The following is a 25,167-nucleotide window of genomic DNA, read 5'->3' as shown; positions in this document are numbered from 1 at the left end:
TAAACCAGGAATTTAAAACATCCCATGACAGTATGGAGAGTCATACATTGGCCAGACAACCAGGCCAGTGGACGCCATGTGCAAAGAACACCAGAGGAACACTAGACTAAGACAGGCAACAAAATATGCCATAGTGGAGCACTGTCTGGAGCTCAATGGACTGTAACAACACCAAAAGTGTGACTCTGTCATAAAGGAGGCCATTGAGGTCAAGGTCACAGACAACCCAATAAAGCGAGCCAGTGGTTACCAGCTCAGCTCGGCGTGGAGTCTGGCCCTGGAGCTTATCAGGGCTCAACGAAATGAACCAACAAACGCCTCAAGTAGTAGTAACACTGCAGGAGCAGCGCCAGCAGGATGCGGACTGCGAACGCAACTCCGGACGCAGGCGGGCCTCTGACAGCCGCCACGACTGCAGATGATGAACGAGCCTAGCACAGACGACCGTCGGAGCACCAGGGAGGTGCAAACACCGCAGGGTCAGCGTCAGGCAGGCGCAGACCGCGAATGGAGCCCCCAACAATGGACAGGACGCAGAGAGCTGCCGCAGATGGAGACCAAGTCGGGCGCGGACGTACGAGGAAGCACTGGGGACGAAACAACACCTTACAAGCAGCGCCAGGCGGGCGCGGACCGCAAACAGAGCCCCCGACGCGAGACGGACCTTAGACAGCTGCCACAACTAAAGATGATGGACTAGGCGGGCGCGGACATCCGTCGGAGCACCAGGGAAGTGCCAACACCTTGAGAGCAGCGCCAAGCGAGCGCAGACCATGAACGGAACGCCACATGCGGGTCCGGTCCCAGACAACTGCCACGACCACAGATGGTGGACGAGCTGTGCGCGGACGTACGTGGGAGCACCAGGGAGGGGTAAAAACCTCAGGAGCATCACCTGGCGGCCGTGGACAGCGAACGGAGCGCCCAACACGGGACAGGCCTCAGAGATCTGCCAGAGATGGAGCCCAAGTCGGGTGCGGACCTCCGAGGGAACACAAGGGAAGATACAACACATTACAAGCAGCGCCAGGCGGGCGCGGATGGCAAAGAGAGCACCCAACGCCCTCTGGGCATAAATACTGGACAAGATCCTCCAACATGGCAGTGTCAGGTAGCACCTGAAGAAAGCAACGAGGTACGTGGCCGAAATATTGTGCCAGAGCGACACAAACATCCGGCAGTATACCCGACTCGTCCATAACTTATTATTGCCTAAGTCACGAGATATCTGTTGACTGATGAGGGGAAAGCTCGGACCGCCTTAGTAGTATTAATCAGTTCACTCAGATTCCGGTGTCAAAACGGAAACGTACTGACCGGTCATAAAAGGGTGTGTGGGGTTCTCATGACACTTCTCGATGAGTGGAAGAGTGATTTGCTAGAACTGAAGATATAACGTAAGCGCCGTGGCACTTGGTTGGCGCCAGTGATACAAAAAGAAGTACAGGAAATTTTGGGTAACATGATTCATCGAGGAATTGTGCAGCAAATAAAAAATTCGATATTTTATAGAATTATGGAAGTTTCAACGACGTACGTGGCTGGCCAGGAGCAGTTCATTCTTCGTGTACATTGTGTTGACCTTGGTATGCGCCGGGCTCTAAGGCGCAAACGCTGGAAACTACCACTAAAGACATCCTTCTGTCATTATAAATCGAGTGTCTATGCGCCCACTGTTTCGATGGTGCTGCTAATAGATTTGGGCGGAACGGAGGTGTAAAGGAAATCCTTTTTCAAGATCAACAAAAAGTGTTGTTAGATACACTGCAGCAATTATGGTTTGGGTATATTTCTATAGAGACTTTCAAGAAGCAGTGACCCATTGTGCAATTAACTGGTAACTCTGAAAGACGTCTCAAACATAACTCTAGAATAAACAAAAAGAAAAATCATGTATGCAGATATTGCGCTACCATCTGGTGTCAATGAGATGAACCCGAAAAGAAAATCTCTACGACTGACTTCAATGTATCCTACCCCATGGATTGTGAGAGTAAAATCTTTCACACATTCCAGGGAAAACTATGAGCAGGTCCAGACAACAATGACCGAGATACTGAATCTACCGAGTTCACTTAGACACGAAAGAAGGTCAATCCTGCAGGACTATGCGAAGAGGCTCCAAAAGATTGAAACCATTTTTATATAACAGTATCAACTGAAGCGTTTGGAATGTGTGAGAACTCTCCACATTCCTGCAAAATCCAAATTTTAATGCAAACGGAGTGAAACATTCTGTAGAGGTCCTAAGAATAGCTCTTGCAAATCTTAGTACTGCGGAAGCATTTGTTATGCTGTTAGAGAAATCCAAAGATTATGGTAAAATGCTAAATATGAAAGACCCAGAAATCTCACGACCAAGAAGTATACCAGTGAAATTGCAACACATAGTAACACCGTCTGTTCCCAAAGAATTGTTCTCCAGAACGAAAATTTAGAAAAGATTTGTCTGAAATTCTTGCTCTCCTTCTGAATGAAATTGATAGAAGATTCAAGCAAGAGGATCTAAAGTAACTATCCCATCTTGAAGAGGTACTTAATACGTCCTCCCAAACAGATGCTCCATCTACACGACGTTCGTAAGAATTGCTTGGAGTGCATACAACAGACTTTAATCTGGACAGGCTTCATGCACAGCTCGAAATGCTGCTAACCACTACGACTGATACACAAACATGTAATCTATCCTCCACTGGAAGAAAAACTCGTAGGGTTAAAGAACTCTTTCAGGAAGTTATCACCTCATTATTCCACTTCTGACCTACTCCTTCTCCGAGTTCATCAAGACAGCGTTCGAAAAATTGATCTGATGGATGCCATGAAAGAATTTGTTTCCTGAACAGTCGAAAGGGAAACTACATTTTGAAACTGTTCCTAAAAATTTTTATTTGAAGTGTAAAAAAATAAATGCCTTCTCGTTTTTCAAACAAATTATGTTGTTTTCGTTAAAATGTGATGCACAGTGCTTGTAAAATAGTAATAATAATAAAAGGTTTCTCTCTGACCAATTGATGTTGCAGTCTACAGTAAATATGAGCTCATTTTCATAAATGGTCTCAAAACGAAGTGGGCAAAATGTCTTCTCAGATAAAATATGTTTTATTAAAAAATTAAAGCAATAAATTGTTTTCAAGAGCACAACCTTTAAAACTGGGTCCATATTAGTAATAGTGAGTTGCTTTTCTCTGTAGAAAAACGTAGCTCTGATTAGCTAACATTTCTTCCCACGCTGTCGGTATGCATGTATTCATGACGGTGTTGTTGAAAGACGAAATCAGGAAATAGGTTTACTCCCCTCCCGCCCCCCTCCTCCTTTCCCTTTTCTCTAACGAAAAAGTTGGCACGGCACTGCTTGCAACGTTAAAGTACGGTACATTTTGAGGAGGTGCGTAACTCTACAGTTTGATTGGCATGATTAAATAGTGAATAGAAGATCATTAAGTTTATTTCTTAATAATTCTACAGTCGGTTAGTATTCTTCATTTTGATTTCGCAGCGTCTGTATAGCTGCAGAATATTAAAGCGAGAATATTGTTAAAATAACATCGAGCATACATCTGCATAAGGTCGACATATTACGTATTACTGATTTTCGAGTACAGTAACTTGTTCCCGGACAAGATATCAAAACATATTGGGCAAATGTGTCGACCAAACCCCTCCTTCTTCCGTCAATACCCTGCAGATTGAAGGGCCGTAGTTGTCACTCCACTGTACAGTACATGCTATTGCCTGTTAGGCGGCTGCGGTGAGGTGGAGTGAGTGGCAAACAACTGCTCCTACGCTGTACTTTCAGCACGTCATTACTAGCACTAAAAGGATAATGACAAAGTTTTGGCATGGTATTTGGTTCTGAGGCCGATACCTTGCAAGCGTGTTTTTGTCCCTTAAAATATGAGGTCAATTTAATGACGTTTCCTTGTAAGATACAGTGCAGTGGACCAGTTATGAAACGGAGACGTTTCCATACTCTGATGTGTGTTATTGAAGTAACCTAGGAAGACTACCCCTTGTGGTTACGAATAATTTTTTATTTATCAGGTAATTAATCATCAGTAAAGCAACGAAAGATCTAGAGCAGGACCCACAGTAGCAGACGTCAAGCCGTACAAGTGACCGATTAGGTCTCGTATCCCGGAGCATGAATGCAATGTGCATGTGGGGTAACACAGCATATCGGCAACAACCTAACACCATCTGGACTGTGGGTATTCTCATCCTTTTCTAAGAATTCCGACTGCCTACACAGCAGGCATGGAGGCAACTGTAGAAAATAAGAGAGGCTATTGTCGTAACCGAAAGCCTCAACAGCATGAACAAGTCAGGGAGCGATTGCCAGCCGAAAGCTCTGCAACACCCGGATACAGCGATATAAGTATGAGACAGCTGCCGTGCAGTATCCATGTCTTGCTGCTGATGAACGCCAACCCAGGGCGCAAGTTATCGACTTGCTCTCATCTGACAACCACCTGTTAAACGCAAAGCAGGTATGTTAACATTGAACTGTCCAGTGACATAGGTTGCCGACTGAATAGAATTGTGTGTAGAGTAGGTCATCCCAAGATTCTATGTATTTAGCCGTCCTGCTGATGATGAGAGCTATGAAAAACCATTTTGAATAATTTTTTTCAGTTCCAAGAAACTGGCCAAGTGCGGGTATGACTCGGGCACTGAATATTCCATCAAACATTATTCTGTGTAAAGTTAAAATCTTCTCGGTTATTAGGCTGCGTCATGTTACTTCTAAAATGTTCGACGTTTCGACCCCTCTGCTGGGATCATCCTCAGGATCTTTTGGTGTCCACTACTGCTAGAACACTGACAGAGACGAGTGTCGTGTTCATTTACGAAGTGATAGTGTTGGTTAAAACTCATATGGCTACCATTGGTGGTCCATAGTCATGGGCTAATATTCCCGCTCTGATGCAGAAGAAGGGGCGTTGGTAGTTCATCTCCTGTAGATACCATTGGCGGTTCATCGTCATTGGATAGAAAGGCACTATTCCACACTTATTCTGGAGAAGGGTTATTTGGTTGACATGCCTGCTACCGCTATTGGTGGCTAGATTTGAAACGGACAGAGCAAGAAAGGGGGAATATTTACCTAAAATATTATTGTCCACCGAAGTGACAGGCTGTGCGTTGTTTACGCCGCTCACACACCGCGGCTGCGTATTTACTTCCTTGATAGCGGGGAGCCACGATGCCGGAATCCTATAGCCTTCCTCTCTATTAAAATCAGATGCATTCTTAGAAATTTCAACCGCTCCTCGGACCTTTCTTCTATACAGCCGCAAACAAATCTACTACGAGCTTCGGGTCTTCCTTAATCCAACATCGTCTTATCATAAATTTCAGCTCTAGACGGTAATGTCGCAGTAAAACTACAATCAGTGATGAAGACACAGGGCGTGAGAGTATTGTTTACAGCCAGTAAAAATCATTCAATGTCATTACCATTCTCCTTGGTGTCCATTATCGGCAAATGGTTACATTTCCAGAAGAGATTCATTACATATGCGTATATGTTATATCTCATCCGAAACTTCACCTTTTACAAGGGATTAGTTTTAAATTTCTTGGTTACTTGCTTAACGGTGCTAAAGGAAAGTCCGAATTTAACATTAATAATACCAGTAGAATAAGAGGGATGATATAATCAAAATATAAACATTGCGGGAGATCCGTTTAATAAGAGTTAACACCCATACTTTCTTCTGTCGTTTTACAATCATGTCAACGGTATTTAACCAGTGCAAGCAGATTACGCAAAGTTCAATTCATACGTGGTCCGACATATTACAAACAAAGCGTTCGGTTGACATACACGCGACGTAATTGCCGGATTATGTCGAGGATACCACACACTCCATTATACGTTTTTACGTAAAATTTGTGTATCTGCCGGATTGGAATTCGACCGAATGACACATGTTCATGATCTACATACTTACCGGAGACCTGTGGTCTTCAACAATGCATAAAAATTTATAAGGCATTCAAACACGTAAATACAACTTGATTTCTTTTAGGAACAGGTGCTGCCAATACAAGATATGATGTGTCAGAAAAGCGGCTGTCACAAACACGGGCAAAAACTACTGCGAAGAACGTAACTCGACGCACATCCGCACACTAGAAAATAAATTCAGCACGCTGTTAATAGTACAGTGCAGGGCACTTCGAGAATCATAAAGGGTAAATTTTCATTTCGGAACAAATAAGAATGTCGGACAAATTGTATACTAAAAACCTTTTCAATACGAAACTCACTACAGCATTTAAATCAACATAAATTAGAAACGAAGAAGAAATTGATTTTGAACTGAAAGAGAAATTGTTTTCGGGATAAATTTCTGTCATTAGTTACTAATAAATTTTTATTATCTTTACCGGTTTCGACAAATTAGTTTTTCATCTTCAGAAGCCTATAAAATTAATGATATTTTGCATCTTTAGGAATTGGCTATACATTTATATGAAGTAAAAAGTGCTGTGTCCTGCCAACTCGTGCCTTATAGGGTGGCTAAGGGATGTTGCTTTCTCGGATACCTAAGCAACAATTCAAGCAAATCACACTAACGGTTTTTATTCATAGTAAAGTAGATTCACAATTCTTAACTTTGGGTCGCAAGCAATTTGCGACAAGCAAATAATAAATGGCCTTCGCTTATACAATGTCCACGTAACTAATCCACACAAGTTAATATGGATCACTATAAACGGCTTGCCTCTCTCCTAGGGTGCGGTTTCTAGTCCCGGCGTGCTAGCGCGCGTCTTTTATTGTGAGTCCAAGGCTTTCAAGAGCGGCCCTTATATTCTCTTCGGATAGATGATGCTGCTGTTGTGGTGCGGTCCAGGTCAGCGTTCTATTGGCTGACGTCTTCTCACAGCCTTCACTGCTCTTTCGTTCTTCATTTTCGTACCGGTGCTTGTCGTAGCGTCGGAACAAGAAGCATATTACAGAGAATTACTGAGTTTAGCAGATGTCAATATCTTCTTCGTAGAAGGATAGTGCCATGGTATTTTCAGAAATTATATACTGTACGTAATGTTTTAATCATTGTCTGACAATTTACAACAATCTTCTGCAATGGAAGTAAGTTTCTGTAACATGATTTTATACTTCACATAAATGTATAACCAATGTCTAAGGAGTTATAACATCCCTCACTTTGTAGGCTTCTGCAGATGGCAAATTAATTTTTTCGAAACCGGTAATGATAATAAAATTTTATTTACTGCTAATAACTGAAATGTATCCTGAAAAAGTAATACTATAGTTGGTGAAAATTACAGCATGAACGAAATAATGAAGGAAGAATATTTGAACTCTATAATAACAATGGCCAATTAACATAGGATAGCACTGACAGTTATATGCTGGTAACCCTTCTTTTTTAATGAACATGAAGTGTTATAAAATCGCTGATATTTGTATGGAATGGAGGAACCTCGGTCTGTAACGATATCCAAACCTGCTATTATCGTCCTGTCGATTGAATTTCTTTAGTAAAAGTTTTTAAACGGATTTTCGGAAGCCGGCCGGAGTTGCCGTGGGGTTCTAGTCGCTACAGTCTGGAACCGAGTGACCGCTACGGTCGCAGGTTCGAATCCAGCCTCGGGGATGGATATGTGTGATGTCCTCAGGTTAGTTGGGTTTAATTAGTTCTGAGTTCTAGGCGACTGATGACCTGAGAAGTAAAGTCGCATAGTGCTCAGAGCCATTTGAACCTGTTTTGATTTGATTTTCAGAAAAACAAACGAAAAATAAATTGTGTCTCGAAAAAAAAATTAGGAGTAAAATTATTCATCTAACCACCAAACCTTAACGAGAAACTTCGACAGCGTAATGTAGAACGCAAAATGAAAGATATGTTGTATTGTTTTAAACAGTTCTACAAATCATTGTCTTCGTGACTTTCAGCCAGAATTTGCGACTTACATGTTAGTGACTCGTTCCAAGTTTATATACCTGTAATGAAAAGCGACACTGATAACGTACTGCACAAACTGCATACTGATCAACACTGCGAGTCACTGATATAAATATTTTATATCAGAGGAATGCCGCCGAGGTCGCAACTCCTTCTGTAGTACCTCAGACGCCAGCCTCTCCTTTGCAGTAACCGCGTTCTTTCACCAATAATTTTTTGAGATATTCTTTAAGTATACGCAGACAGCAATGTATTTTTCCTAATACTGCCAGTGAAGTTGGAGTTAGACTTGTATACGTTCATATTTTGCATTTTACTTTCCACTTACTTTCGACTTGTTACTTTGGTCGAAGCCAAAGTATACGTCATGTGGTTTCATGATTATGCTGTTATGTACCTCGAAGATGCGCAGCAATTTATTACGGCATAAATCTGGTGATAAAGGTGTCAATGATTCGAAATCAAACGTAATAAATGAACTTGGTCAAATATAGTAATTTGGAATGAATTAAAACATGAAGGGAATAAATAGATATTCCACCCAACAGTTATACAAAGAGCGACGCCACAGATGTGCTAGGGATTCCTCCTGTGGAATCAAAATGAATGGGTTTAAGTAAGCTTTTCAACTTATATCTTTGTTCTCGCAGCCTACTGGAAAGATAGCCTATTGGAAAGATAATATGTAACATGGGGCACTTCTTTTTGTCCAGCGGTTATGACGAGTATACTAGTACAAAATAGTTTTATGTCTTGTAAGGGAAGTGAAGGCTGGAGATCCTCTTGAATATCTATATTAATAACCACAACTCCAAAAGAGAATATATAAGACCTGGTATTGCCGCATTAGAATTTCGGGATACACGAAGCACGACCTACAAGAGGTCGGCGAACTGACCGTCCATATCGTTGTGACCACCCTTTAGGCCACTGCTACAGTACGTTTAGTTCTTTTTTTCTTTTACAAAGAGAGATGGAGGGCGCCATAAACCAACCCAAAGTGTTTGTGTATAGGGACTAGAAGGTATTTGTCCTATAAACAAAACAAATATAAGGATGTACAGGCATACATCACTAGGGGTAAGATAGATACTGCCTGCAGGAAAATTAAAGAGACCTTTGGAGACAACATAATAACTTGTATGAATATCAAGATCTCAGATGGAAAACCCATTATAAGCAACGAAGGGAGAGAAGAAAGGTCGAAGGAGTATACAGATTGTCTATACCAGAGCAATGGACTTGGGAGAAATACTATGGAAATGGAGGAGGATTTAGATGGAGATGAAATAGGAGATACGATACTACGAGTAGAATTTGACAGAGAACTGAAAGACCTAAGTCGAAAAAAGACCCCAGGAGTAGACAACATTCCATTAGAACTACTGATACACTTGGGAGAGCCAGCCCTGACAAAACTCTACCATCTGGTGAGCAAGATGTATGAGACAGGCGGAACACTCTCAGTTTTCAAGAAAAATATAATAATTCCAACCCCAAAGAAAGCACCTGCTGACAGATGTGGAAATCACCGAACTATCAGTTTAATAAGTGACGGCTGCAAAATACTGTCACGAATTCCTTACAGACGAATGGAAAAACTAATAGAAGCCGACCTTGGGAAAATCAGTTTGGATTACATAGAAATTTTGGAGTGCGTGAGGTAATACTGACCCTACGATTTGTCATAGAAGATAGATTAAGAAAAGGCAAACGTACGTTTATAACATTTGTAGAGTTTCAGAAAGCTCTTGACATTTTGACTGGACTACTCTTTTTCAAATTCTGAATATGGAAGGAGTAAAGTACGGGGAGCGAAAGACCATTACGATTTGTACAGGAATCAGATGGCAGTTGTAAGACTCGAGGGACATGAAATGGAAGCAGTGGTTGGGAAGGGAGTGGGACAGAGTTGTAGCATTTCCCTGACGTTATTCAATCTACATATTGAGCAAGTTGTAAAGGAAACAAAAGAAAAATTGGAAGAAGGAATTAAAATCCCAGGGGAAGAACGAAAAATATCTTCAACATTTCCAGTACAGCACTCGTGGCTGACGCATCGCGGTCGCGAAGTGGGGCCGAGGCAGTTCCAGATAAGTTTTATAGTCTGACGATAATTTATGGCTTTGTAATTTTAGCTTGACGATGTCCACTTACAGCCCTCGGTGAAGGTAGAGAAGAATTTCGATCCTGAATGGAATGAAAAGTCTAATGAGCACGGAATGTGTGCTGAAAGTCAACAGAAGAAATACGGAAGTAATGACGACTAACAGATGTGAGATTCGCGAGAAACATATAAGAAAATTGTAGACCATGAAGTGAAGCTAGCATGACAGCAAAATAAGACAGTATGAACCAAGCAAGAAAAACAGAAAAAGCACATTAAAGCGGGAAAAGAACAAAAAGTTGATCAACTAGTATCAAACATCGGCCTTAACTTGAGGAAGAAATTTATGTGAATGCACGTTTGGAGCACATCATACCATACAATGAAGTGTGGAAGCTGATAAGAAAGAAATAGAATTCCTTCATATACGGTGCTGCTGAAGGATGTTGAAAATTACAGTGACAAATTAAGAAATGAGAATGTGATCCATGACATCTGGGGGGAGAAGAATGTAGAGAGTCAACTGAAAAGAAGCAGGAATATCCCGGAGGAGGTTCCAGTCCTCCCTCATTCATGGCTGTATGTGTTTGTTCCTAGGATAATTTAGGTTAGGTAGTGTGTACGCTTAGGGACTGATAACCCTAGCAGTTAAGTCCCATAATATTTCACACATATTTGAACATTTTTTGAAGCAGGAATAGGATGATAGGTCAACCTCTAGCTCCATATTACAGTTTGTTCCACACATTGGGCTACGAAAAGAAGAAATATTTCTTCGTTAAGATGTGAGCAAAATGTCATCATCCGTTCTGCAGGCTTATCCCTATTTGTCAACGGAATTGTTTCAGGGCTTGTATATCTAAATAAAATTTTATGACTAAAGAATTCTCCTTTTTAATATAACAGTTGTAATCAATTTCAAACTCACTTGGTAGTTGTTCCCTGATCTCGTTTAATTGATGTACGCTACCTCAGAAAAGGTTTGAGAGTGTTTGATGTTATTTCCGTATTTACGACATGGAAAAAAAAATTTGAAGTGACTTATCTGTTTGAGTCCACTAAACCCGATTTTCTGCCCTCTCTGTCCTTGATGCCTGCACTGAATCGGTTGGGAAGAGCGTCATAAAATCTTTGTGGCCTCTTTTGATGGAATCTGGCCCGCAACAGGTTCTCGATATTCTGGGTGCGGGCTCTGGGACGCAGCTGACGATGGGCTGGCCTCATCTATGTTCTACCAGGGACATATCTGTGGATCTTGCTGCCGAAGTAGTATCTCCACATCATGCCGAAATATAATGGGGACAAATGTCTCTGTGGACAAGAATTGTCCTGTTAACGAGTGGCACCATGACATTGTCTATTATGAAGCAACGCACATTAGCCTGTAAGATGTCCGCGACGTGGCGTTTTGTCGTTATAGTTCCCTTAATCACTAAAAGCCATATATGAAGTCATACTCGATATCTCGCCATATCATGACAGCAGGAGTAACATCTCTACCGTCCCAAAGAGGAGGAGTAATGGGTCGCGTCCGTCGGTCGCGGCCAAATTCACTAACGATGATCATTTGGGGTAGTGAAGAGACGAAATACTTGTGGTACTAATATGTGACATCACGGATCATTCCCGATCACGACACAGATGACACAGTAATCTCCAAGTCCAGTTGCTGCTTGTCTCCACTGGTACTGCCAGACGGCACAAAATTGTGGAAGAAGTCCATCAGTTGTTCTTGATAGCAGGTGCTAATACTGCGGTTTTCCGATGTTCTTGGTGGACAATACGGCCATGGTGGAACGTAATTAAACGGAACATTGAAACGAATAATGCTGCTTTCGCTTTACCATGCAGTCCAACATTGGGCCACATCTTATCTATATCTGCACTGGCACTCCGCAAGCCACCGTGCAAGGCCGAGGCTCCCTGTACCACTATCGGTCATTTCCTTCCTCCATCCACTCAAAAATACGGCAAGGGAAAAACGACAGTCTATATGCCTCCGTATGAGCCCTAATTTCTCGTATCTTACCTCCGTGGTCCTTAGCGCAATGTATATTGGCGGCAGTAGAATCTTTCTGCAGTCAGCTTCAAACGCCAGTTCTCTAAATTTTCTCAATAGTGTTTCCCTCCAGGAAACCCCATTTGTGTTCCCTATGCATCTCCGTAATGCTTACGTGGTGTTCGAACGTACATATCTAGCAGCATGCCTCTGAATTGATTCGGTGTATTTCTTCAATCCGACTAGGTCCGAATCCCAAAAACTCAAGCAAAATTCAAAATTAGGTCCCACCAGCGTCCTATGTGCGATCTTCCTTATGGGTAAACCACTCTTTCCTAAAATTCTCGTGTACACCCAAGTCGACCGTTCACCGTCCCTTCCACAACTCTCATGTGCTCGTTCAGTTTCATATCACTTTACAACGTTACGCCCATATATTTAAACGAATTGTCATGTAGGACACTAGTAATACCATATTCTAACATTACGGGTTTGATCTTGCTTCTCATCCGCATTACTTTACATTCTTCCACATTCAGAGCTGGCTGCTGTTCATCACACCAACTAGAAATTTAGTCTAAGTCCTCTTGCATCCTCCTACAGTCATTCAACGTCGCCACCTTACTGTACACCACAGTATCAAAAGTAAACAAACTCAGATTACAGCCTATCCTGTCCGCCGAATCATTTAGATATATAGAGAACAACAGCGGTCCTACTACACTTACCTGGGGCCCTCACGACACCCTTGCCTCTGATTAGTCAAGGATAACGTACTGGTTTACATTACCTAACAAGTCTTCGAGCCTCCCACGTATATGTGAACTTACTCCATGCGCTCGCACCTTCGTTAACAGCCTGCAGTGGGACACCGTGTCAAATGCTTTCCAGAAATATTTAAAACATTGGAGGTACGAATTAAACAACGTCTTTAGTCACAAGTTTTTCGTGTTTTATTAACTACACCCTGTGGGTCCACCGTCAGGTGTACTTTGTCTTAATACGTGTGTTATTTCTTCTTACGTATGAGGTGAAATCCATACTCGTGCCACGAAATGGTTTAGTGATACGTTATGAATTTAGTAAGTCGAACGCGGAAAATATGTGCAAAATAGTAGAAATTGAACAGTGTGAAGTTACCACATATTCCAAGGAAAGCATTTTCAACGTTTTAGTACCGGCAAACATTCTTTTCTCCGTCATTTTAGTGCATGTCACTTCATTCTGGATGTACTTTTGCACTCACATGTTTATAAACACTTCACAGATATTTTCGTACATGGTGTTCTCAAAGATGATTTTATGCGTAGTGCTAAAGTTAGAACTATAAACAAGTGATATATGCAAGAAATAACTTTAGAATAGGTCTTTAAAATTACTTAAATAACTATGGCTTGCGAAACATGTTTGTTTATTTAACATAGGTTGTGGTTTTTTGATGTTGTGGAGGTATGTCTCCAGTTGTTCTAACAGACTTAGGGTTTTACCATTGGGTTCGTTATGTGGTATTACCAAATTGAATTCTAGACTGTTGATGAGATGTTTCATTTCCAACAAATGTTGTGTAATGGCTGATATTTCGAAATTCTTGAGCCTAAAAGCATTTACAGGTTCTTGAAAACGGGTCTAGAAGTTTCTGCCTGTTTTCCCTACATAGTACGCAGGATAACTGGAGCATGATACTTAGTACACTCCGCTGTTGTATGTTTGTGTATTTGATTTTACATTATGGATGAGTAGGTTTCCCAACATACTATTGGTTGAGAACGCAACTGTTATATTTGTGCTTCTTAAAAGGTAGGCGATTTTTGTGATATGCGGCCCAGGTATGGGATACTGGCGAATATGTGAAAGAAGAGAAAATACTTCTACGAGCAACGTCTGTGCACCGACAAACATATGATGACGATTGAACTGTTCTCCGAAACATTGTCCCCTCTGGACACCCTTTACACTCAGGGCCTGTGGATGTTTTTGGGATAAATATGGTGGGAGAAGCTAGGGGATTGCGTCTTTACACTTTTCTAGACTGGTCGAATGTTGTACACAAATAATTGATTGTATTGCAGCCATCCTATGACGAATTGTTTGAGTACCAAACGGATTATAGTCGTAAATAATGTCATGAGTCTACCTGCATCGTGGATGAAGGCAGTTTTTTTAGTAACTTACATGAGTTTCTTTTTATCCAGTGTCATTACTTGCGTTCGATTTCTGTTCATACATTCGTGTGTTTGGTAATTCGTCGTTATTCTGTCAGCCATTCCACCATGCACCATGATAATTATCAGTCTTTGTCAGGGTGAAAATGATAAGAATTCATCGTGGTCCGTCCAACATTATGCCATCTTTCCTGTGTTTTTAGTTTATTCGTACGTACGCCAATCGGTAATTTTCAAATTAAGGTGTAAACAGATAACTCTCGTAGTCATACTGTTCCTGTGGAATAATGATAACGGATTAAAAGAAATCTCCTGAACCATAGGTCTTACGACAGATCGTATTTGTTTGAGGAATGTACACGTCCAACTGCCCTTACTAAGAAAGTATCACATAGACGCCTAACGAGATGTCTGAACATCGCAGTACAGATAATCGACTCTCTGTTGCTGTTATTTTGCAGTTAACCGCGTTTTGGTATTACTCTTCTCAGTTTAAACCAACATTGTTCGTGGAAAGAAGGATTGTCGGTATGCTTCTGTGTGGGTTCTAATCTCTCTGATTTTATCGTCATGGTCTCTTTGCGAGATATTCGTAGGATGGAGCAATATACTGCTTGACTCTTCGGTGAAGGTATCTTCTCGAAACTTTCACAAAAGCCAGTACCGAGCTACGGAGTGTCTCTCTTGCAGTTTTCCACTGGAGTTTATCTATAACCTCCTTAACGCTCTCGCGACTACTAAACGATCCTGTAACGACGCGCGCTGCTCTCCTTTGGATCTACTCTATCTCTTCTATCAACCCTATCTGATATGGGTCCCACACTGTTGAGCAGTATTCAAGCAGTGGGCGAACAAGCGTACTGTAACCTACTTCCATTGCTTTCGGATTGCAGTTCCTTAGGATTCTTCCAATGAATATGTCTGGCATCTGCTTTACCGACGATCAACTTTATATGATCATTCCATTTTAAATCACTCCTAATCCGCACTCCCTGATAATTTATGGAATTAACTGCTTCCAGTTGCTGACCTGCTGTTTTGTAGTTAAATGATAAGAGAACTATCTTTCTATGTACTTGCAGCACATTACACTTGTCTGTCTACATTGAGATTCAATTGCCTTTCCCTGCACCATGCGTCTATTCGCTGCAGATCCTCCTGCATTTCAGTACAATTTTCCATCGTTACAACCTCTCGATACACCACAACATAATCTGCTAAAGGCCTCAGTGAACTTCCGATGTCATCCACAATGTCATTTCTGTATATTGTGAATTATTGTGAATAGCAACGGTCCTATGACACTCCCCTGCGGCACACGTGAAATCACTCTTACTTCGGAAGACTTCTCTCCATTGAGAATGACATGCTGCGTTCTGTTGTCTACGAACTCCTCAATCCAATCACACAATTGATCTGATAGTCCATATGCTCTTACTTTGTTCATTACACGACTGTGGGGAACTGTGTCAAACGCCTTGCGGAAGTCAAGAAACACGGCATCTACCTGTGAACCCGTGTCTAAGGCGGGGATGACCTGTGACCTTTTCCTATCTTTTCAAATGCTACGCTCTTCTAGAGACCAACGGTACACCGCTGTAAGAAGAGGGCAAGTTCCTTCCTGAACTCTGTGTAAAGTCGAACTGGTATCCCATAAGGTCCAGCGGCCTTTCCTCTTTTGAGCGATTTTAATTGTTTGTCTATCTCTCTGTCATCTATTTCGATATCTACCATTTTGTCATCTGTGCGACAATCTAGAGAAGGAACTACAGTGCAGTCTTCCTGTGTGAAACAGCTTTGGAAAAAGACATTTAGTATTTCGGTCTTTAGTGTGTCTACCTCTGTTTCAGTACCATTTTGGTCACAGAGTGACTGGATATTTTGTTTTGAGCCAACTACCGCTTTGACATAAGAACAAAATTTCTTACGATTTTCTTTCAAGTCAGTACATAGAACTGTACTTTCGAATTCATTGAACGCCTCTCGCATAGCCCTCCTCACACTACATTTCGCTTCGCGTAATTTTTGTTTGTTTGCAAGGCTTTGGCTATCTTTATGTTTCCTGTGAAGTTCCCTTTGCTTCCGCAGCAGTTTCGTAACTCGGTTGTTGTACCACGGTGGCTGTTTTCCATCTCTTACGATCTTGCTTGGCACATACTCATCCAACGCATATTGTACGATGGTTTTGAACTTTGTCCACTGATCCTCAACACTATCTGTACTTGAGACAAAAATTTTGTGTTGACCCCGTCAGGTACTCTGTAATCTGCTTTTCGTGACTTTTGCTAAGCAGAAAAATCTTCCTAATTTTTTTTTAAATATTTCTATTTACGGCTGAAATCACCGCTGCAGTAACCGCTTTATGATCGCAGATTCCCTGTTCTGCGTTAACTGTTTCAAATAGTTCGGGTCTGTTTGTCACCAAAAGGTCTAATATGTTATCGCCACGAGTCGGTTCCCAGTTTAACTGCTCAAGGTAGTTTTCAGATAAAGCACTTTAAAAAATTTCACTAGATTCTTTGTCCCTGCCACCCGTTATGAACGTTTGAGTCTCCCAGTCTATATCCGGCAAATTGAAATCTGTACCCACAACTATAACATGGAGGGGAAATCTACTCGAAATATTATCCAAATTATACTTCAGGTGCTCAGCCACAACAGCTGCTGAGCCAGGAAGCCTATAGAGACATCCAGTTACCATGTCAGGGCCTGCCTCAACCGTGACGTTCACCCAAATTATTTCACATATCGGATCTCCGTCAATTTCCTTCGATACTATTGCACATCTTATCGCTGTAAACACGCCTCCCCTTTCACTGTCCAGCCTGTCTCTGCGGCATACATTCCAATCTGAGTATAGGAATTAATTACTGTTTACGTCTTGTTTCAGCTAACTTTCTGTCCCTAATATTAAATGGGCGTTGTGACCGTTTATTAATGAGAGCATTTCTGGGGCCTTTCTATAGACGCTCTTGCAGTTTACTATTAGCACATTAATATTGTTATTCCCTTTTGCATTTTGCCTACTCCTTCCTTGCCGCGTCTCAGGAGGTGTCTTGTCGGGCCTAGGGAGAGAATTCTCTAACCTAAAAAACCCACATGTGCATTCCACACATACTCCACTACCCTTGTAACCGCTTCCGGCGTGTAGTGCACGCCTGACCTATTCGGGGGGACCCCACATTTCACCACCCGATAGCGAAGGTCGAGAAATTTGCACCCCAGATCTCCGCAGACTCGTCTGAACCTCTGGTTTAGGCCTTCCACTCGGCTCCTAACCAGAAGACCGCAAATAGTTAGCTCTGATTCCACCCCGCGAGTGAGAAATTCCGCCTTCACCATTCCCGCCAACCGCCTCTACGAACTTAGGATGACTTCTGAACCCAGACAGCAGGAGTCATTGGTGCCGACATGAGCAAAAATTTGCAGTCGGGTGCACCGAGTGCTCTCTATCGCCACCGGCAAGGCCTCCTCCACATCTCGGATGAGCCCCCCCGGCAAGCAGACAGAGTGAACACTGGCCTTCTTCCCCGACCTTCCCGCTATTTCCTTGAGGGGCTTCATCACCCGCCTAACGCTGGAGCACCCAATAACTAAGAACCTCCTCCCCTCGTGTGCCTGCTCGGACCTTGCTGAAGGAGCGGCCACATGTCCACTCACAGGCAGAGCGGGCGATGCCACACGGCCAGCCTCCACATTGACCCTCCTCCTCGTGCGCCGCGAACGCCGCTTAACCCGTCACTCCCCTCGGGGAGAGTGTGGCCCAACTGCGCCGGTACCCGCGAAGATGTCTCGACAGCAGGGACAGTCGGTGAAGCATGTAACACCTGGGGTGTACCTTGCGACGCACCAGTCTCCCCACTGCCGCTACACTCCGATGCAGCAGCTAGAAGACGGCTGACCGCGGCCATCAACACGTTCAGCTGTTCGCGAACAGTGGCCAGCTCCTCTGGCGTCCGTACACAGCACTCACTCATCCTATCCATCCTAAGAAATCAATTTACTGTAGAGAGGTAATCAACTTTTAACTAGACTGCTAATTCACTAAAGGATGCTGACTAAACAGACTAAACTGTGGTTGCTAGACACTTCTTGTAGAAAACAATGAAAATAGCACCACCTGTCTCTGGACTGTATTGAAAACAAACACTAGCGCTACTGGCACTATGGCTGACTAAAGGGACTCTCTCTGACTGTATTCAAAACAAACACGAAATCTATGGAACACTATTACTAGCACTCGAAAATTAAAGCTTCCTAAATGCCAAAACACACGGAAGAAGAAGTGACAAGTAAGAAAAATACGTCGGTCACTTTCAGTCTCATCTGCACTTGTTGCTGATAATCAGCCCTTATTACTATCCATAAAGTATACATGTTTCTTTGCTGTATTTCCTCCCTAGTGAAAAATCAGTCGAGTTTTATGACTTCCCTGCGAATTTTTCGACTATTTTGCTCCATGTCTTCACTTAATTACTCCTTGCAGAAGGTAATGTACAAGTGACAGAAGCCTAGTTTTGAAATGTGAGAAGTGGGTCTGTGCAGTACTCCAACGAAGGTTAGATACCAACGACAAACTGCGTATCAGCACCAGGTCCTCCAAAAGATTTGAGCATTAATGACAGTAGGATGAAATTTTCAGGACCAGCGTGTGCCGGGAATCACTACAAAAAGTAAGAGACTGACTTACAGGAAGGAAAAAACATTGAGTAGCTTCACTGCGAAAATTAATTTGTATGATGCTAATTCAGACTATGTGGTTTCATTTGTGATACTTTATTTAACAGCAATGTTGTCATATACCGTAGAAAGCACAGTAGCTACTAAATAGGAATAATAGTAACACCTGCCATGTTATTTGACGATATTAAACGGCTAATAAATAATATTAAAACAAGAGATTCTTTGACAAATAATAAATGGTGCCATCCTTTTCATACAAATGCTGTCGATTACGTAGTAGCAATTACACAACAATAAATCATGTAATAATGGCAACAAACGTAGTTTAGAGGAGGAGAGAGTTACTCATAACAGCATATAAATGACCTAATTATAGCGGAACACATGTTCAATAACCACGAAATTGTAGTACATTTCATGCAACAGCTTGTTATTTCCTCTGTAATAGCTGCCATAGGCACGTCTGAGTAATCATTGGAAACTGCCCCCAGTCAATTGATGTGCTTGCTCAGAAGCGGTTATTATTATTATTATCATTATTGCGGTGCTCGGGTCACTAATCTATATTAGACAGAGAAATTTGTTTCACTCCATTTAGAATTTTGCGAATTTATAATTTTTCGGAATAAATCATTGTTACTAATGTTCCCTTGACTCAACGCATATTATTTGTTTTGTCACAGTTTTTGATGAAGGAAACACCGTTACGCACTATCTGTGAGATCATTTCTTATGTTTTAAAGTAGAATGGACTGTATTTCAATTCATATGTACTGACTCCAGCTCAACTGGGATAGAAAACAGTGTATTAAAGATTAATTATAATGTTTTGGTGCTGTTACCATGCAACATCGCATTAGTAAAGCTATTACTACGGTGGATCATAATATTGTTGACATAAGTTCACAAAAGCAGAAATACCGTGCTGGTGGATTTGATGTTCACTCCTTAGAAACAAAACTGCTCGATGCCTCTATCGTGTTAGATCTTTTCACGGTGCCTCGTTCCGCGTTATAGATCGAACAGTCATGAGCGAATCTCCTCATCTGTCGCTCACAATGAAAGTCTGTCTAGTGTAGTCAGTCTAGTGTAGTTCATATATGATTCCAGACCTTTCTGCTACAAGAATAGTGGTTCACTGAGACAGACCATTGTTTACATAACATTGACGCTCTCGATGCAAGAAGATCGCAGCACTTGAAACTTAAATTACTGCTCAATGACGCAATGCAGAATGGAAGGCCGCATTACACAGTTATATGATATGTAAATGACAACTCGTCCAGTTCTTTATGTATTACAGAAATTCAGCTCTCAGAGGTTGGCCAAATTACAGTCGCTTCGGCATATGTGTTGTTACATACCCTATGTTAGTGGTAACAGGGTCTTTCAGTGTTTCTTCTGGAAAGGATACATCAATATGTATTTTCATTGTGGGATGGAAAAAAAACAATAGCTGATGTCTAAAGTAATGAACTCACCTTGAATCGGTTATTCATCCGAATTTCGGAATATAGCTGCAAATCTTTACTCGTACTTACATACTGAAGACAGGAACACTCATTCGCGAGGCTGTGGTGTCGAGATATACTCAATGACTTCCGGATGTAAAGAAGCGCAGAATAAACTTGGCCGACGCTATCTACTGTTGAAAGACTGTTTGAACGTTCCACCTTACTGTTATTTACACGTATTTGCTTTACTTACTTAGGCGCGAATGGCCATTATATATACATTACGACGTGTTTACACCTACCGCACTTGGGAAGGCGTATAAGGCAGAAATTAACAAAGTGCATAATTAAATAAAGTTAACACCTGGAAACAAAAAAATCGTTCAAATGGCTCTGAGCACTTGAGCACTATGGGACGTAACATATGACGTCATCAGTTGCCTAGAACGGAGTACTACTTAAACCTAACTAACCTAAGGACATCACACACATCCATGCCGAGGCAGGATTCGAAACTGCGACTGTAGCAGTCGCGCGGTTCCGGACTGAAGCGTCTAGAACCGCTCGGTCAATAAGGCCAGCACGTGGAAACAACAGCTGAAGTAGAAAATTTTCTTCTTTGAACAAATATACGATTTTAGTACCCTACATGCAAAAAATATTGCTATCTATTGAGTCTAGAGCACATGGACGGACACTGCAAGTTAAATCTCTTAATTCTAAATAGCAGTGCCTACGACACCAAGAAGTACAATGGAACGTTCCGAGCATGCATGTCCGAAAGAACATGGAATAGTACTTGTTAATAACACAGCTATTGATATTTCGTATTTATTCGACAACATCAAGTCCTCGACTGTCAGCAACAACGTCCATTCCTGGAGGGGCACAAACGTCCGAGTGCAGGTTGTGACACACGGACGGCGACATATAGAAGTTTGTGTGATTCATGCAAGGATATTCGAAGAGTTTAAGGTGGCTGCTCGTAAAGCGAAAAATCCGGTTTCGGCTTCTGATCACGCACAAGTTTTCAATGTCGTCATTCGAATACACAGACGACAGTAGTTCATATTCCAAATTACCAACAAATTTCCTATCAATTTTTCAGACTTCTATTTGAAGATTTGTAAATTTTACAAAGAGAAGGTTCTACAATCCAAATACATTGAAATACTCGGGCATTACCCCGTACCATAATTCTTTATACCAATGACATCGGCGATATAGGTTTGTAAATCAGTGGAAGAAGTCTATACGAAGTGACGAATCGCATTATTTGACATCACACTTGGATGGACGTGTATGGGTCTCGATGGAGGGAAGTGAATCAGTTTTTCCTTAACATATAATGGCAACAGAAAGTGCAATGGACTGTGATGTGGTGTCAGTTGTGACTGACAGTTCGCAATTTTTGACAAACACAACTTTTATTTATATAAGTTTACAAGGTCGTTGACTGAATTACAAAAGAAAGGTAACAAGAACAATGCCAGTAGAAGTCTCGTAATTGGCCAGCAAACGTTCACTTCCAACTTTCCATAAAGGTTCGTGGTAACACACACACACAGGTAAAAGTCTAATTCAAAGATGAAGACGTAATCTTCAGCTGTCGAAGTCCATGAGGTCAGCATCTGGAGTGTACGTATCTTCGGGGCTGGTTTAGCCCCTAAATAGAAGTCTCAAGCCAATCAGGTTTTGGCGTGGTGATACTTCCTGCAGGCCATGGCTCGAACTTCCCCTGCAGGAAGTAGTTCTCGCAATGTCTGTATCAGTTATCTTGTAAATAAATAACCAGTGTTTACCATGGTGATTTTTGTACGCCTTCGACTTAGACAACCCTGTCCTCTGCGGCGTTATATGGGTTGCTGGCCCTCAGGGGCCGTCTTGACACTGGCATAACACCCCTCCCCCTAGGAAAAGCTGGTACGGCACGAGTAGCCGCGGGGGAGAGAGTACCAATATAGCCCAGTACCATAGGCTGAAGGAGGCGGTGGAACCCGGCTGCCAGTGAGTAGGGCGCCGCCTTCCAGGCGAGGCGGCTGGAACGCTGAAGCAGTAGCTGTTGCAGGGCGACGTTGGATTGGGCAAGCAGCATGGGGAAATCCGAGTCGTCCAACAGAGCCAGCGCCAAAGAGAGACTAGGAACTGGGTTCAGGGGAAGGTCCTGGAGCTGCCCCTGGTCTGGAGTATGCGGCGGCACAGAGATAGCATGTATCATCTGCTGCCCATCTCTGGGAAGATCATCCACCAGCTGAGGAGAGGGCGTAAACATAGGCCTCAAGGAAGAGGCCGGTGACAGGAGAGAGAGAGAGAGAGGAGTCGGCGTTCGGAGCTGCAGCTGCTCGAGGAATTGAGGAAGCAGTTGTTTGTGGTGGCGTCAAACCATCCTGTCGTCTAGGCATATGTCGAACAGTTGTCGACCACAGATCCAGATAAGGACCCCCAGAAGCCAGCTGGGCAGGGTCCTGAAACAGTGAGCCCACACCTTCGAGCTGGATGAATGTTGGGAAGCACCAGGCAGAGCACGAGGTCAAACCTGCAGCAGGAGGATATGGTGTCGAGTCCGAGGCTGGCGGCCATGCAGCAGTTTGGTGAGACTCTAGTCACCCACCAGCATGGCTTAGTAGATACAGAGAAGTAACGTAACAGCTTCTTCTGGAGAACGGTCCTCTGTGTACCTCATTTGAGTTTTAAAAGTGTGAACAAGGCACTCTGCCCCTCCATTGGATTGGGGATGGAAAGTAAAGGTAAAGACGTGGTGGATACCATTATTGTGGGAGAATTAAGCGAACTCTTGACTGTGAAATTGTGGGCCATTGTCAGATACCATGGTGAAGGGAAGGCCTTCAATGGAAAATACTTTTGACTGGACCATGATTGTATTATCTGTGGTGATAGAGGAGCAATGTACAGTGGTATAATGAAAGAGAAGTGGGAGTAGGCATCCGCGATGAGTGACTAGTAAGCGCTGAGGAAGGGTCCCACCAAATCCACATGGATACATTCCAATGGGAAGGAAGCTGCCGGCCAGAGTTCGAAAGACTGGCGAGGTGTGGTAAGTGCTTGGGTACACTGCTGACAACCCTGGACCATGCACTATATGTCTACTGACATGTCTACCCAGGACACATGGCGACTTCTGAGGGTTCTTGTCTGGGCAATGCCCCAGTGATCTTGATGTAAGGTGTGGAGAATCCAGGACCACAGGAAAGTCAGTACGATGACTAGTGGATGTCTTCATCATCCTGAAAAAACTAGGAGATCCGACGAATCGAATGCTGAATGCTGACCAGTGGGGAGCCGAAACAAGACATCGGCGTTGGCATGCTGGGAGGCTGGTCGGTAATGGCTGGTATACCTAAAATGTGAAAGAAATGTGGTTCATCGCTGCAGGCTATGAGAAGTCTTCGTGGGTAGCTGGGCTGACAGGGAAAATAAGGCCATATGGGGCTTATGGTCAGTGATTAAGCAAAAAGACTTTCCATAAAGGTATGGGAGGAATTTGTTACATGCAAACATGATGGCTAGGGCCTCCTTCTCATTTGGGAAATATTTGCATTGAGCATCTCTAGGGAATTTAAATATATACGCCAACAGGCGTTCCTATCTTTCTGGTAGACGGTGCGAAAGGACAGCACCAGTACCGTAGCCAAGAGGAGAGGATGAGACGGGTTACATGGCATTAGACACACCGCAGAGTTCAAAATGGTTCAAATGGCTCTGAGCACTATGGGACTTAACATCTATGGTCATCAGTCCCCTAGTACTTAAAACTACTTAAACCTAACTAACCTAAGGACAACACACAACACCCACCTATCACGAGGTAGAGAAAATGCCTGACCCCGCCGGGAATCGAACCCAGGAACTCGGGCGCGGGAAGCGAGAACGCTACCGCACGACCACGAGATGCGGGCACACTGCAGAGTGAAATCTCCGCTTTAAGGTGAGGAAAGCCGATTCACAAACCGGGGACCAATGAAAGGCACGTTCTTTCGGCATGAGTGATGAAGGGTCACCGCAATGTGGGCGGTGGAGGGAATGAAATTCCGATAGTAAGCAATTTTACCCAGGAATGACGGCAATTTCTAGACGTCACATGAACGAGGAAGGACTACTATAGCGGCGATGTGGGAGGAGGTAGGTGGTATTCCATCGCTGGAAATGATGTGACACAGGTAAAAGATAGCAGATTGAAAAAAAACCACCGTTTAGCAAGGTTGCTGTTTAAGCCCGCAGGTGCAGGAACAATTGTCGCGGATGACTGAGATGTTCATCCGCGGTATGGCCGGTGACAACGATGTCGTCGAGATAGTTGATACAACCTGACACATCCCGCAAGAGCTGTTGCAAATAACGCTGAAAGATGGCCGGTGCACTAGCGATGCCATACATGAGGTCGTTCAACTGGATTAGCCCAAACGGTGTGTTGACGACGGCCAGCTCAGTTGGCAGTTAATGGTTGGAATTATGACACATTATCTGCGTATCCAGTAATTCTGGCAACTGGTGTGTTATGTACGGAGCCCATATCAACCTATGTGGCATAAAAAACAGCCTGAAGATGACGCACTGTAGGGTTGAAACTGGTAGCAACAAAATAGAGAAAAATTAAAGGACGGCTGTAGGAGTTTTATTTTCTCACGTTAGGTGACTTCTGTTTGCAGATGTGGTGCCACCTCCTTCCAGCGACCTGCAAAGGCCTCATTACTCCCATGTCACGCATGTTGTCACTGTTACCTACTCCAAAGGTGGACATACCGGCTATTATGTAGATAGTCATAGCGTTCCGCCTGATCAGCGGATGTGTAGCAGTATAAAGTAA

This window comes from Schistocerca gregaria, chromosome 6 (assembly GCF_023897955.1).
Source record: "Schistocerca gregaria isolate iqSchGreg1 chromosome 6, iqSchGreg1.2, whole genome shotgun sequence".
Taxonomy (NCBI): Eukaryota; Metazoa; Arthropoda; class Insecta; order Orthoptera; family Acrididae; genus Schistocerca; species Schistocerca gregaria.
The sequence above is the reverse complement of the archived record's forward strand: the minus strand, read 5'-3'. Positions refer to the sequence as shown.